Source organism: Lithobates pipiens, unplaced genomic scaffold, assembly GCF_037356315.1.
Source record: "Lithobates pipiens isolate NorthernLeopardFrog02 unplaced genomic scaffold, aLitPip1_a1.2 Scaffold_27, whole genome shotgun sequence".
NCBI lineage: Eukaryota > Metazoa > Chordata > Amphibia > Anura > Ranidae > Lithobates > Lithobates pipiens.
This window is the reverse complement of record NW_027507788.1, coordinates 133704718-133717895: the sequence shown is the minus strand read 5'-3', so window position 1 is coordinate 133717895 and position 13178 is coordinate 133704718. Positions and strand designations below refer to the sequence as shown.

The following is a 13178-nucleotide window of genomic DNA, read 5'->3' as shown; positions in this document are numbered from 1 at the left end:
GCACAGAGGCAATGTCAGCAGCTCTGCATCTGGAAAGTGCTTTGCAGATTATTAGCCAGAACGGAGTCTGGAAAGTGGTCTACATGGAAGCCAGTGCCTGAAGGTCACTTCAAGGCAACCCCACAACATCCAGTATATTTTGTACGCAGCACTCTAAAAGCCAGGCTAAGCATGCAGATAGCTGCAATCAAAGAGACCTCCTCTAGCAGTGATGTAGAAAACAGCCACAATTGAAGAAAAAAAAATGAAGGCTAATAAAAATGGTGCTAGCAGAATTGGGACAGTCTTAAATATCAAAGCTGAATCAAAGACATCCATCCTCCAGGGGCACTAACAAAAAAAAAAAAAAAACAACAACAAACTTAAGTGCGCTGGTAAAAGGAGGGGTTACACTAGACTGGCCTACAGCTTGTTTGCCAGTGCCCAATCCTCCTGCAGGCAGAAGTATAAACCAAACGTAAGAGACTGTGTCCCCAATGGATGAAAAAAATGAAAACTGAATACATTTCTAGGCGATTTGATATGCTTTATTTAGAACAGAAGAAACTTCTGCAATTAAAAAAAAATAAAAAATAAAAAAGTAAAAAATAAAAATCTGAAAACCTTTTTAGATCTACAGAACGAAGGCATACACACAGTACAAATAATGGGGAGCACATGGTCAGCAATACCACTAAAGTAAGCTACGACATTCAACTGATGACTATATGTATGCCAAGAAAACATTCCCCACAACCACCACCACACAATAAGCCTGAACCATTGAAACAAAGCCCGATTGATCCATGCATTCTTGCTGTGCATGCCAAATTCTGACCATACTTTTTGCATTGTTGTAGCAGAATTTGAGATTGGTCAGGCCTATTTAAAAGTCAGCAGCTACAAAGTGTAGCTGTTGACTGTTTAATAAATCAGACACTCACCTATCACCAGCAATGCAGGAAGCCTAGCTCCTCTCCCCCTCCTCTCTGTGGTGCCGGCATTCTCTAACTGCGAGTGTCCAGCCGTGGCTTCACAGCCAGGCGCGCACTGCACATGCGTGAGCCGCACTGTGAAAGACCAGCCAATCTTCTGGGACCTTTGACGCGTCACAGAAGATTGCAGGGAGGGGGGGGGGGTGGATCTTCCTTCCAGCACTATGGAGCCAGAGGGGGGAGCCTGTAAAAGCAGGGTACCTGCTCCTCCCTGACATGCCAAATGTCGGGGGGGGGGGGGGGGGGGGGGGAGGTTCACCTGCACATAAAGCAGAAGTTAAATTTTTGGGTGGAACTCTGCTTTAAGTTAAAGGGGAAAATTGTATATAATTCCCTTACCTGCGCAAAAGTTACTAACTTTGATTTAATTATAGGGGCTGCTCGTGGTAAGGGTGATAGCTTTAATATGTAAAGATTATAATAAATCGCACACCCTACTAATATGTGAAACCATATATCAACATAAACACAATTTAGTGCAATATCATAAATGACCTCTAGATGTCTCTAGTGGATTTACATGAATCAATTTACATAAATAAACCTGCAATCTTATAAAAATTATATATATAGTGCTCTAAAGTGCATACAAACATGTAACTGCCCCTGGATTCCTCCAGTGGTTATCAAGGTTAAGAGTGCAGTACCAAAAAAATGCCATCAAGTGATTTATATAAAGTTGTATTGATCCAGCAATAAGATTAATATGGATGATGTTCCTCCACCAACACTTGTCACGCAGCCTACTCAACAGATCTATATGATGCCCATTACAGGAGTCACATACAGCAGATTATCGCCCAATGGTCATTTGTAACGATTCAGCAATGGAAGCTCCAAAACCAAGCTGGATCAAACCACCAGGTCTACGGTCATGGGAAGAAACAGCCTCCCATAGTATAAAATATAGCGCTACAATAGCACTTAAAACAAGTACAGTTTAAAACAATGAAAATGGAAGCAGGGACGTGAATTGCACTCCACCTGCGTCCCACAAGGGCAGAAGTAATGTATAACACTCGACTACACCCAACGTCTGATGTCAAGGGTCATGTGCCACGAATAGGTCACATCAATACACACACACACAGCTGCCCAAAGGATATCCAATCAAGTTCAGTCCTTCAATTTGATGATTAACCACTTAAGGACCGGAAGGATTTACCCCCTTAATGACCAGGCCATTTTTTGCGATATGGCACGGCGTCGCTTTAACCAACAATTGCACGGTTGTGTAACGCTGTATCCAAACAAAATTTATGTAGTTTTTCTCCACAAATAGAGCTTTCTTTTGGTGGTATTTGATCACCTCTGCGTTTTTTATTTTTTACACTATAAACAAAAGAACAATATCTTACTTTTTGCTATAATAAATATCCCCCAAAAAGTAAAAAAAAAAAAATTTCTTCATCAGGTTAGGCCAATATGTATTCTACATATTTTTTTGGGGGAAAAAAATTAAGCGTATATTGATTGGTTTGTGCGAAAGTTATAGTGTCTACAAAATAGGGAATACATTTATGGCATTTTTATTTTTTTACTAGTAAATGGCAGTGATCAGGGTGGCTGGTGGACATAGTGGCCGGCGGTGACACGCACATGCATCAACAACCGCTATGTATTTAAGTTTTCTGGTAGTTGGGATTTGCAGGAACTGTTTCTTGGACCTGGTGGTGATGAAAAGGGGAGGATTAACACCAAAACCTTTTTCAAAGAAACTGACAGGAACAGCTACATCCGCACAGACAGTTGTCATCAGCCTAAGTGGCTTGGGGGGGGGATTCCAAAAGGTCAGTTGATGCACATTCGTCGCAATTGTGACAGTCCAGGTGACTAAAACTGTCTGAAATGGTGGTAAAGAAGTTTAAAGAAAAGGGTTTTCATGACCAGCGTCTGGCACCCATTCAACAAGTCATGGAACTGGATTAGAAAAAGGCTCAAAAGCACCTAGCTTCAAGTTTTAACTGAGATTACAAGACATTGGAACGTATTGTCAACAAACATTCACCAATATTATTAAGGGATAACACATTATCAAATTGAATCCCCAATTTATTAATCATCAAGTACCCAACCTTAGGAACAGATTAGCCCCTAATATTCATGACCCTCTAAAATTGAGAGTCACTTTCCTAGATCAAACCGGGTTCTATTATTGCCAAAAATGTAAAGCATGCAAAACTACAAGGAAAAGCAGACAGATTTAAATCATTTAGTACAGGAAGGGAATATGGTATTAAGAAATTAATTACATGTTAAAATCGACCCATGTAACCTATTTGATCACCTGCCCATGTGGGTTGCAGTATGTTGGGCATACTACACGAAATTTGGGTACTAGAATGAATGAGCATCTTAACATTATAAGAAAAGGCTTCCCCAGTCTCTCGAACCACATTAGGGTATATCATGATAAGGGATCCCAGTTTAGCTTCTTTCTTTGGAATAGTGCGGAACCTCACTGGAGAGGGGGAAACATGACACAAAGTACATAAAAAAAAATGAAACGGAGTGTAATTTTTAATTGAATACGCTTAATCCCACAGGTATTAATGTTGACATAGATTTAAATAGTTTTCAGTCTAATTAAGATGTAATGTAACTGAGCTGTTCCAACTGGATTAATCATACAGGACATTTGGGTAATACCCTAAACCACCACAAGATGGTGCAACATTATTAGGAGTATGTATTTTTCAAGCCTCCACTAAAGGCAGTGTGTCATATATTCTACCAAGATCCATAACATTTAAATCTAAATTTTAAATTACCAAGAATACTTTATATTGGGTTAATATAGTACATATTAAGTCAAATATATAAGGCATACATTTTTAGTTTTTTTTTTAAATCATCAAATTGAAGGGTTGAACTGGACTGGATATCCTTTGATGAGCGGCAGTATATATGTATGAGCCGACATACCAATACCATAGCAAATCAAAACGTCACTTCCGCCCATACGTCTTAAAGGGCCATTTTTTGTTGTCATTTCTTCAAATTACAATTTTTTTTTTTTTTTTTATTGCATTTAAGTCCAAATATGAGATATGAGGACTTGACCAGAGATCTCAAATTTAAGAGGACCTGTCATGCTTTTTGTCTATTACAAGGGACAAGGGATGTTTTCATTCCTTGCAATAGGAATAAAAGTGACCCAATTTGTTTTAAGTACTATTGTAGCGTTATATCTTATAATAAACCATACGGATTTCACTATGGGAGGTCGTTTCTTCCAATGCCTGACTGGAGACCTGGTGATTTGATCCAGCTTGGTTCTGTCATTACAAACGACCAATGGGAGATAATCTGTTGTATGTGGATCGGAAATCATTTGATGTAAGTCTTTGGACACTGCACTCTTAACTTTGATACCCACTGGAGGAATCCAGGGGAAGTTACATATTGTATACACTTTAGAGTACTGCATATCATTTTATAGTTTGCACTTTTATTTATGATTTTTTTTTCATGTCAATCCACTAGAGACATCTAGTGGTCGTTTATGATATTGCACTAAATTGTATTTATGTTGAGTTAGGTTTTCACATACCGTATTAAGTAGGGTGTGTGTTTTATTATAATCTTAATTTACAAATTCCTATTTTCCCAGTTTTAGTGATCCTGTGAGCACAGTAGATTTTGTTCTAAGCCATTATTGCTAACTGGATGCATTTGTTTTGTCTCGTTTTCTTCTCTATGAACGCTAAAGACTGTTCCCATGCAAATCATAGCATAGTGCTCAAAAAAACAGATAAAAACTTTGCAAAAGAGGTGGATGGGAGGGAGGGAGGTGGGTCACAGTTTATAAGCCACTGGTGTAAAGGCTTGAATGTTTATGATTTGTGTTCTTTGCCTTATGTTTTACATGTCTGGTTGTCACCAGCTTCTCTCTAACATCTACAGCATCAGATTCTCCCCAACATCTGCAGTACTAAAAACAGGAACGACAAAAGAACCGCAAGTCCAAATTTTTGAAAGAATTTCCATAATCAAAGCTAAAACCCATTTATTAGTTTGATATTGGGTTAATTATAATATGTTTATAATATGTTTTTAACCAGAGTAATAAGGAGAACAAATCTGATCATGGCTTTTCTAACTGATCGGATACTCTAAAGAAAAATTGATTCTCTCTGATAAAGTTAAGGGGCCAGATTAACCACAGATTAAACCGATTGCAAAAGGTTCATTTTCTTTTTTCCAAAATAACAAACATGTTATACTTACCTGCTCTGTGCAAGAGTTTTGCACAGAGCTGTCCCGATACTCCCTGTCTGAGGTACCAAGGCGGCGTTCCCACCTCCTCCTCTTCATTGAGTGGCCCCACAGAAAGCCACATACATGGGGCACTCGTGCGGGCGTGCACCCGAGTCCAGCTGCTGTGTTCATACACAAACAGCAGGAATTGGCGCCGCCCCCGGCTCCCATGTCACTGGATTTGAGTGACAGCAGCGGGAGCCAATGGCTCCTGCTGCAATCAATCCAATGAGGACTCGAGACAGCGGCTGGAGCTGCTTGTGCTCGTTGCTGGAACAAAAAAGAAAAAGGGGGGCTCTGGGGGGAAGCTGCAACACTAGGTTTTTCCCTTAATGCATAGAATGCATTAAGGTGAAAAGCCTGGAGGGTTTACAAACTCCTTTAAAGTAGATGTAAACCCGATTCATGAAACTTGAGCTGGACACATCTATCTGTATTGGTTTTTTAATCAATCTTCAAAGCACTATGTCCCGTAGCTTTGTCCTGCACTGTTTTCCAGCCTGAAAACTTTTGGCAAGCTCTCAGACGGAGATAGAAGTGGGTGTGAGGGAGGTTTCTATAAATAGATAAGCACACTGCTAAACTATTCACAGGCAACCACTGCATGTGCGGGGAGGGAGTGTGCTTTCCTCCAATCAGCTGTCTCAGTGTCTAGAAATAATCCACTCCTACAGGGGAATGAGGGAAAAAAAAAAATCTAACAGGACGTGTACTTTCTAAACAGTATATAAAGGTGAAGACAAGAGATATATGTAAAACTTACGTAGGGAGATTGGTTTCATCCTCGTGTATCATCTGAGGCTGTTCACTTCACTGGGTATATGTGAGGGATATGCGAGTTTACACCCAGTGTCACTAAACCTAAATTTTGGTCATTACATGTAAAAGTATGGTATTCATCTGTATAACCAATTCATCATGCATGTCATGATTGTTAGTACTAACCTGGTCGAGCCTGCAGATTTACTCGACTTCCCAATTCAGCATAGCAATGGAATACTAGGCGATTCTGTGTATTATTCAGTGCCATGCTCATTGCACATGCTATGGCAGATTCCTCTTTAGAAGCTGTGCACCAGCATCTTTCAGCTCTTTGGAAGCCGCCCAAGTGACTGTTTACATCATCTTTAGGTGGCAACAGCAGGTACCTGACATTTCTCCCACTACCCTTATTATATCCACCCCACTTGTTAATGCAGAGTGACTTCAGCAAGGACAACTGATAGTCTTCTTCCTGCTAGCAGTCCCTTATGTGATGTAGACAGACACCGCGCCACTTGACAAAGAGCAGCTCCAGCAGATGACCATCAATGCCTAATCCCAGATCGATTCCCCTTATGTGGCGGCAGCAGGCACCACCCCATTTGACAATGCAGAGCGGCTCCAATAAGAATGAGTGACAGTCTCCTCCCTGCTAGACGTTCTTTGCATGACATCAAAGGCTATGCTGAACTTTCCGCTTTGCTCCGCCCACCCCTCACAATATGCTATAGCAGGGGTTGACAAATTTGCTTGGAATCTAGGAGCCAGCTAAAAAAGTTAGGAGCCAGGTCCGTGACGGCGATCTGGACCTGTCCCTGGCCTGACATGGAGACGAGTGAGGGGAAGATAGCCCCCAGCCCCCCACCTGTCTCCAAGTCATTGCCCATAGCTTTTAGAGGGACCATTTTTAAATTGCATTTTAGTGTAAATATGAGATGTGAAGTCTCTCTGACCCCAGATCTCATATATATAAAAGAGGACCTGTCATGCTTTTTTCTATTACAAGGGATTTTTACATTCCTTGTAATAGGAATAAAAGTGACACACATTTTTTTTTTTTTTTTTTTTAAAAGAACAGTAAAAAAAATAAAAATAAAAAAGTTAAAATAAGAAAAAAAAATTGTTTTAAATGCGCCCTGTCTTGCCAAGCTTGCGTGCAGAAGCGAACGCATATATGAAAGCGGTGTTCAAACCACACATGTGAGGTATCGCTGCGATCGGTAGAGTAAGAGCAATAATTCTAGCCCCAGACCTCCTCTGTAACTCAAAACGTGCAACCTGAAGATTTTTTAAACGTCGCCTATGGAGATTTTAAAGGGTAAAAGTTTGTCGCCATTCCCATGAGCAGGCGCAATTTTGAAGCATGACATGTTGGGTATCAATTTACTCGGCGTAACATTATCTTTCACAATATATAAAAAAAAAATTGGGCTAACTTTACTGTTGTCTTTTTTTTTTTAAATTAAATAAAAAAATTTTCCCCAAAAAAAGTGCGCTTGTAAGTCCGCTGTGCAAATATGGTGTGACAGACAGTATTGCAACGACCACCATTTTACTCTCTAGGGTGTTAGAATAAATAATAAAAAAATATATATATATATATATATATTATATATATATATATATATATATATATATATATATATATATATATATATATATATATATTTTTTTTTTTTTGTTTTGTTTTGTTTAGGGGTTCTAAGTAAAGGGATGGAGAAAGACTGGCCCATTAGCATTGTTGGTTGTAATTCCAACGGCCACCACAAGAGGGCACCAGATTGCAGAAGGAACCATAGGATCACAGAAGGCCTCAAAGCCGGGGGCTCAATTACCGGCCGCCTGCGGCGCAGCCCGACGCGATCGCGCTGGGGGGGGGGGGGGTCCACGGAGACGGGATACCCCCAGCTATGCTGCCCCAGGCGCAAGGTCGCTGATTCTAGTCGCCAATGCGACCTGGCGACCGGGTTTTGTTGAGCACTGTGCTATAGGGAAGAACTAAATGTCATGAACTACAGCAGAGTGCCACATAAAACAAGGGATTTAGAAATAGGATTTTTGTACTCACTGTAAAATCCTTGTCTCTGAAGTTCATCGACGGACACAGCACCTTTAATCTTGACCTAAGGGTTATAGTGCAACCCTCAAGGGCGAGGACTAGGCAGAACATGTAAAAACAGCAAAACTGCACAGTACCGCCCAGGGGGCAGTCCGACTGACTATAACTCCTCACTCTGGCTTGCAGTAGCTCAGTTCGCCAAAAAGCAGTACAAACATAAATAGGAGGGGTGGGTGCTGTGTCCCCCAATGAACTTCAGAGAAAAGGATTTAACGGGGAGTACAAAAATCCTATTTTCTCTTTCGTTCATTGACTGACACAGCACCTTAATCTTGACCTTAGGGACGTCCCCAAGCAGTGTCAAAATGAGGGGTGGAAAAGAAAATAACCTCCACCCATAACAAAAACTCCTCAGTAGAGGAGTTGCAACCTTAAACAGCCGCCTGCAAACCTTGTGGCCGAAGCACGCATCTGAAGATGCGCTCACATCAACCTTGTAAAATTTTGCGAAAATGTTAACGGATGACCAGGTCGTCGCCTTACGCACCTGGGAAATGGACGCTTGATGTCAGAAAGTCCAGGAAGCATCAATCGCCCTGGTAGAATGTGCAGTGACAGGAAAGGGGGGCGCCTGCCCCCTTATGGCATAAGCCTTAACCACGATCTGTCTGATCCACCTAGAAATGGTGGCCGATGAGACCGCCAGGCCCTTCTTCGGACCAGCCACCGATAAGAACACGGCGTCCGACCCACTGAAAAGGAGCTGTAGCAGACAGATACACCCACAGATCCCAGATCACGTCCAAAGAATGCAAAGGAACCTCTTTGGGATATGAAGGTGCAGCACCGCCTTATCCTTGTGGAGGATCAAGTAGTTAGACTTGCATAAGGCCACCAAATCAGAAACCCTTTTTGCAGATATAATAGCTACTAGAAAGACTACTGAGAGAGTGTCAATAAGGGAATCTCCTTAATGTTCAAACGGCGGTTTCTAAAGCACCGAGAGCACCAGATTCAAATCCACGGAGGCAGCGGTGGTTGAACTGGGAGGGGCCACATATCAAACCCCCTGAACAACGTACTCACCAATGAATGAGTCACCAAAGGTCACTGAAAAAAAAAAAAAAGACAGCCAAAGCTGATATCTGCCCCTTAATAGTGCTTAATGCAAGTTCCTGATCCACTCTTTGTTGCAAAAACAGCAGGATCCTGGAACTGAATATGTACACGGACGCCGCCCCATCTTCTCTCACATGGAGATGTAGGCCTTCCACGTACGATGATAAATCTTCCGAGCCCTCAGCATAGTGGAGATTACTGAATCTGACAGTCCTCGCTCCCTTAGCACCTGGCTTTCAACAGCCATGCTGTTAAACCAGTGATGGTAAAGCAGGGTGAAGTATTGGACCTTGCGACAGAAGGTCCTCCCGTATCGGCAGCCGCCAAGTAACATCCGCCACCATTCTGACTATGTCGGCATACCAAGGACATCACGGCCAATCTGGCGCAATCAGAATCACCGGAATCCCATCGGCCTCCACTTAGCGTAGCAGACAGGATAGGAGTCTGAGCAAGGAAAGGCATAAATCAGCCGATAATGTCCCCATGGAGCCACCAACGCGCCTGGTGCGATCACCCAGGGGACTCTTGACCTAGCCACAAACCTCTCTTCATTCCGATTGAGCCAAGAGATCCACATCTGGCATGCCCCACCTTAGACAAATGAGCTGAAATACTTCCGGATGCAACGACCATTCCCCCTGGTCCAGCAGCTGACGACTGAGGTAGTCCACCTGTCGGTTTTTTATGCTCTGAATGTATACGGCCAACAGAGCTGGCACGCACCGTTCAGCCCACTGCTTGATGTGAGCGACCTCCAGCACTGCAGCCAAGCTCCTTGTCCCTCCTTGATGGTTGACATGCGCCAACCGCCATGGCGTTGTCCAACTGGATCCTGACCGGACGCCCCTGTAACCTCTGTGACCATGTGGAGAGGCACCGCCTGATAGCCCGAAGCTCCAAGTTGACCGGCAGGCGGGATTTTTCCTGCGCCAGCAACCTGGGCTGACTGTATGCCCCAAACTCCTCCCCAGCCGGTCAGGCTGGCGTCTGTTGTGATCACCGTCCAATGAAGAGGAAGGAACGACTTACGGACCGAAGGGCCAGAGACCTCAGTCACCAGAAAAGGGAATCCCTGACTAGTTGGCTCACCCGAATTTGACAATGCAGGGATGACGGCAATTTGTCCCATTTGGACAGGATCTCTTTCTGCAAGACTCGAGTGTGGAATTGAGCATACGGTACCGCCTCCAAAGTGGCTACCATGAGACCCAGAACTCGCATGCATAAACGCAGGGATGACCACCTGCGGGACATCAATACTTCACAGATTGAAGAGTCTGCAGCTTGTCTGAAGGGAGAAAGACTCCCCTCTGAGGAGTCTAGAATCAAGCCCAGGAACTCCAGGCGTTAAGTCAGAACCAACCCCGACTTCTGGAGGTTCAACACCCAAACAAACTCCCAGAGAGTCTGTATGGTGACCGCCACATCCTCCCTTAATTCTGAGGCAGAAGTTGCTCTCAGGGGGAGGTCGTCCAGGTAACCCCCGGTGTGATCCCTCGTTACCTTAACAAGGTAGAATTGGGGCTAGCAACTTGGTGAAGACCCTTGGCGCCATCACTAGGCCAAAAGGGAGAGCTACAAATTGGTAGTGTTCGTCCCCTACCGAAAACCATAGAAACCTCTGATGCTGACGCATATGGGGACATGCAAGTATTTGATGCATCCTTGATGTCCAAGGAAGCAAGGAAACCCACCCGGGGTGCAGCTACCATGGAACTAACCGATTCCATCCTGAACCTTTGCACTTTCACAAAGCCGTTGAGGACCTTGAGATTCAGGACCAGACGGACTCCTTCCTTCTTTGGGACTACAAACAGATTGGAGTAGAATCCCTGAAACCTTTCCGGTGTCGGTACAGGTACTATCACCCCGCACAGCAGCAGGTTCTGTACTGGCCCAAACAGGGCCTCCTGATGAGCTGGACAAAGATGAAGGTTAGAGGGAAAAAAAAAATAATCTGTTTTGCGGACAAGAAAGAAACTATCTTGTAGCCTGACAAAACCAGTATGCAGACCCACTGGTCGGAAAGGAAGGAGGTCCACTGTACTGCATACTCCCGAAGGCGACCCCCTCCACCCGAGAGTCAGGCAGGGGCAAACCTTCATGCAGCAACAGATTTTGCTTGCAGGCTTGTTTCGTCTTGCGAAACCAGGACGCTTTGTCCATCAGCGGGCACCTTGTCGAACTGGGAATGCTTACCTGCAGGCCAGGGCGGATGAAAAAATCAGCTACTAAGCGTAAAGAGAGGGCACCTGCCTATGGCGTAGCTCCTTACCCTTTCTGAATTGTGGGAGCAGAGTACTCTTTCCCTCAGTAACATTCTTAATAATGTCATCCAGCAAGGCTCCAAAATAGCCTCTCCCCTTGAAAAGGCAAATCCACCAGTGCTTTCTTAGAAGCCTGGGTCCGCAGACCAGCATTTAAGCCAAATCAGGTATGCAGCACCACAGCTGATACTGAGGCTCTAGAGAGCAATGGGGCCGTATCCAGGGCCGCAACACAGACTACGTTCAGGCCATGCGCCAACTGGTCTGCCAGTTCCACCTCCAACTTGCGGTACAACAACTTGGCTGCGGTTCCCACGGCGGGCAGTCCCTGCATGGCAAACACACAGACACTCAAAAAACGGCCTAAAAACAGGGAGAAAAAGGAGCGGACAACCAACCGCCCAGAGAAGCCCCCCCCCCATGCCCAGTGACACAGCGGCCCCTTAGCAGAGATAGAGAGACCCCCTAGTCGACCTCACAGGGAATGCCCAGTTGCTCCATCCTGCCGAGACAGGTGGGACCATAATTACCCCTTCTGTAGGGACTGCTGGATGCATTCACGGACAGACCCATCACAGTACAGGATGGCTGTCGGCCATGGCACACTGACACGGACAGCAGTAGCCCCGTCATGTGTGCCCCAGAGCATATAGCTCGCCAGCTGCCCCTGGACGAGGCGGGGCATGTCGTGCCCGACCCAGCACGTAGCTAAGGTCTGCACACGCTCAATGCCAGGCTGGGGAGACTACCAGGATCTATATTATCCCCACAGTAGCCAGGTCGTCGTCCTTATACTAGGCAGGAAAAAAAAAAACTGAGCTGCTGGAAGTTGCTGAGCTGCTGAGGGGTTATAGCCAGTAGGACCGCCTCCTGGGCGGTACTGTGCAGTCTTGCTGTTTTTATATGCTCTGCCTAGTCCTCTCCTAAAGGTGGCGATATAATCCTAAAGTCAAGATTAAAGGTGCTGTGTGTCAATGAACAAGAGAACATTTTTTTTTACATTTATTAACTGTTTTTGGTGTTCTATTTATTGAGGATACATCTAAATAGGTGGATGTTTAGATTAGAGAATATTAGCAGATTATATGAATTACATGATACCCGGTGGATCAGATATTTTCTAAATAAAACCATACAAAACACAATTCAGGACATTGATTCATCTGAGCCATCACAAATGTGTGCTTTGACACCACTGTGCTAATTGCCTTCTTTTTACTTTTCATTGTGATGAATGCAGCAGGAGGTTCAGAACTATTACAGAATAGACCAAAATGAGCAAGATTAACTTTCTATCGAGTTCTAGGGAGCATAAAGAAATTCTCTCCCCTCACAAAAACCATTGCTTCTGAGGTTTTTTTACCCATTAAGGAGAATTGTGACAGTGTATGTTTAACAAAGAAAATCCAGGTCTTACTTTTCCAGAGTAGCCAACAACTGGTCTGGCTCAGGACTATCCTGTATTTGTATCATCTGTTCACTGCTCAGGCGAATAATATCGCACAGTGACTGAGAAGCGTTGGAATGTTGCTGAAATACAAATACAGAAACACAGAAATGTTTGAAAATGTAAGTTTAACAAAGTTTTCTAGCATTAAAGCAGAACAAACTACATCTGAGCACCACAAATGAAAATTCCACACCGGCATTTCTTACAAGTGTTTACGAGTATCTGTAATGAGTTCCTGATTGATCATCTGTTTGGACCAGAAGCCGTGCCTGTGAGGATTTTCC

The 13178-nt window shown here is 43.8% G+C and overlaps 1 protein-coding gene across 1 annotated transcript in view; it reads right to left on the bottom strand.

The window, feature by feature from the left end:
- LOC143934136 (serine/threonine-protein phosphatase 6 regulatory subunit 1-like) overlaps positions 1-13178 on the bottom strand; it is a gene marked incomplete in the record, with an annotated part of 277801 nt that overhangs the window by 202320 nt on the left and 62303 nt on the right.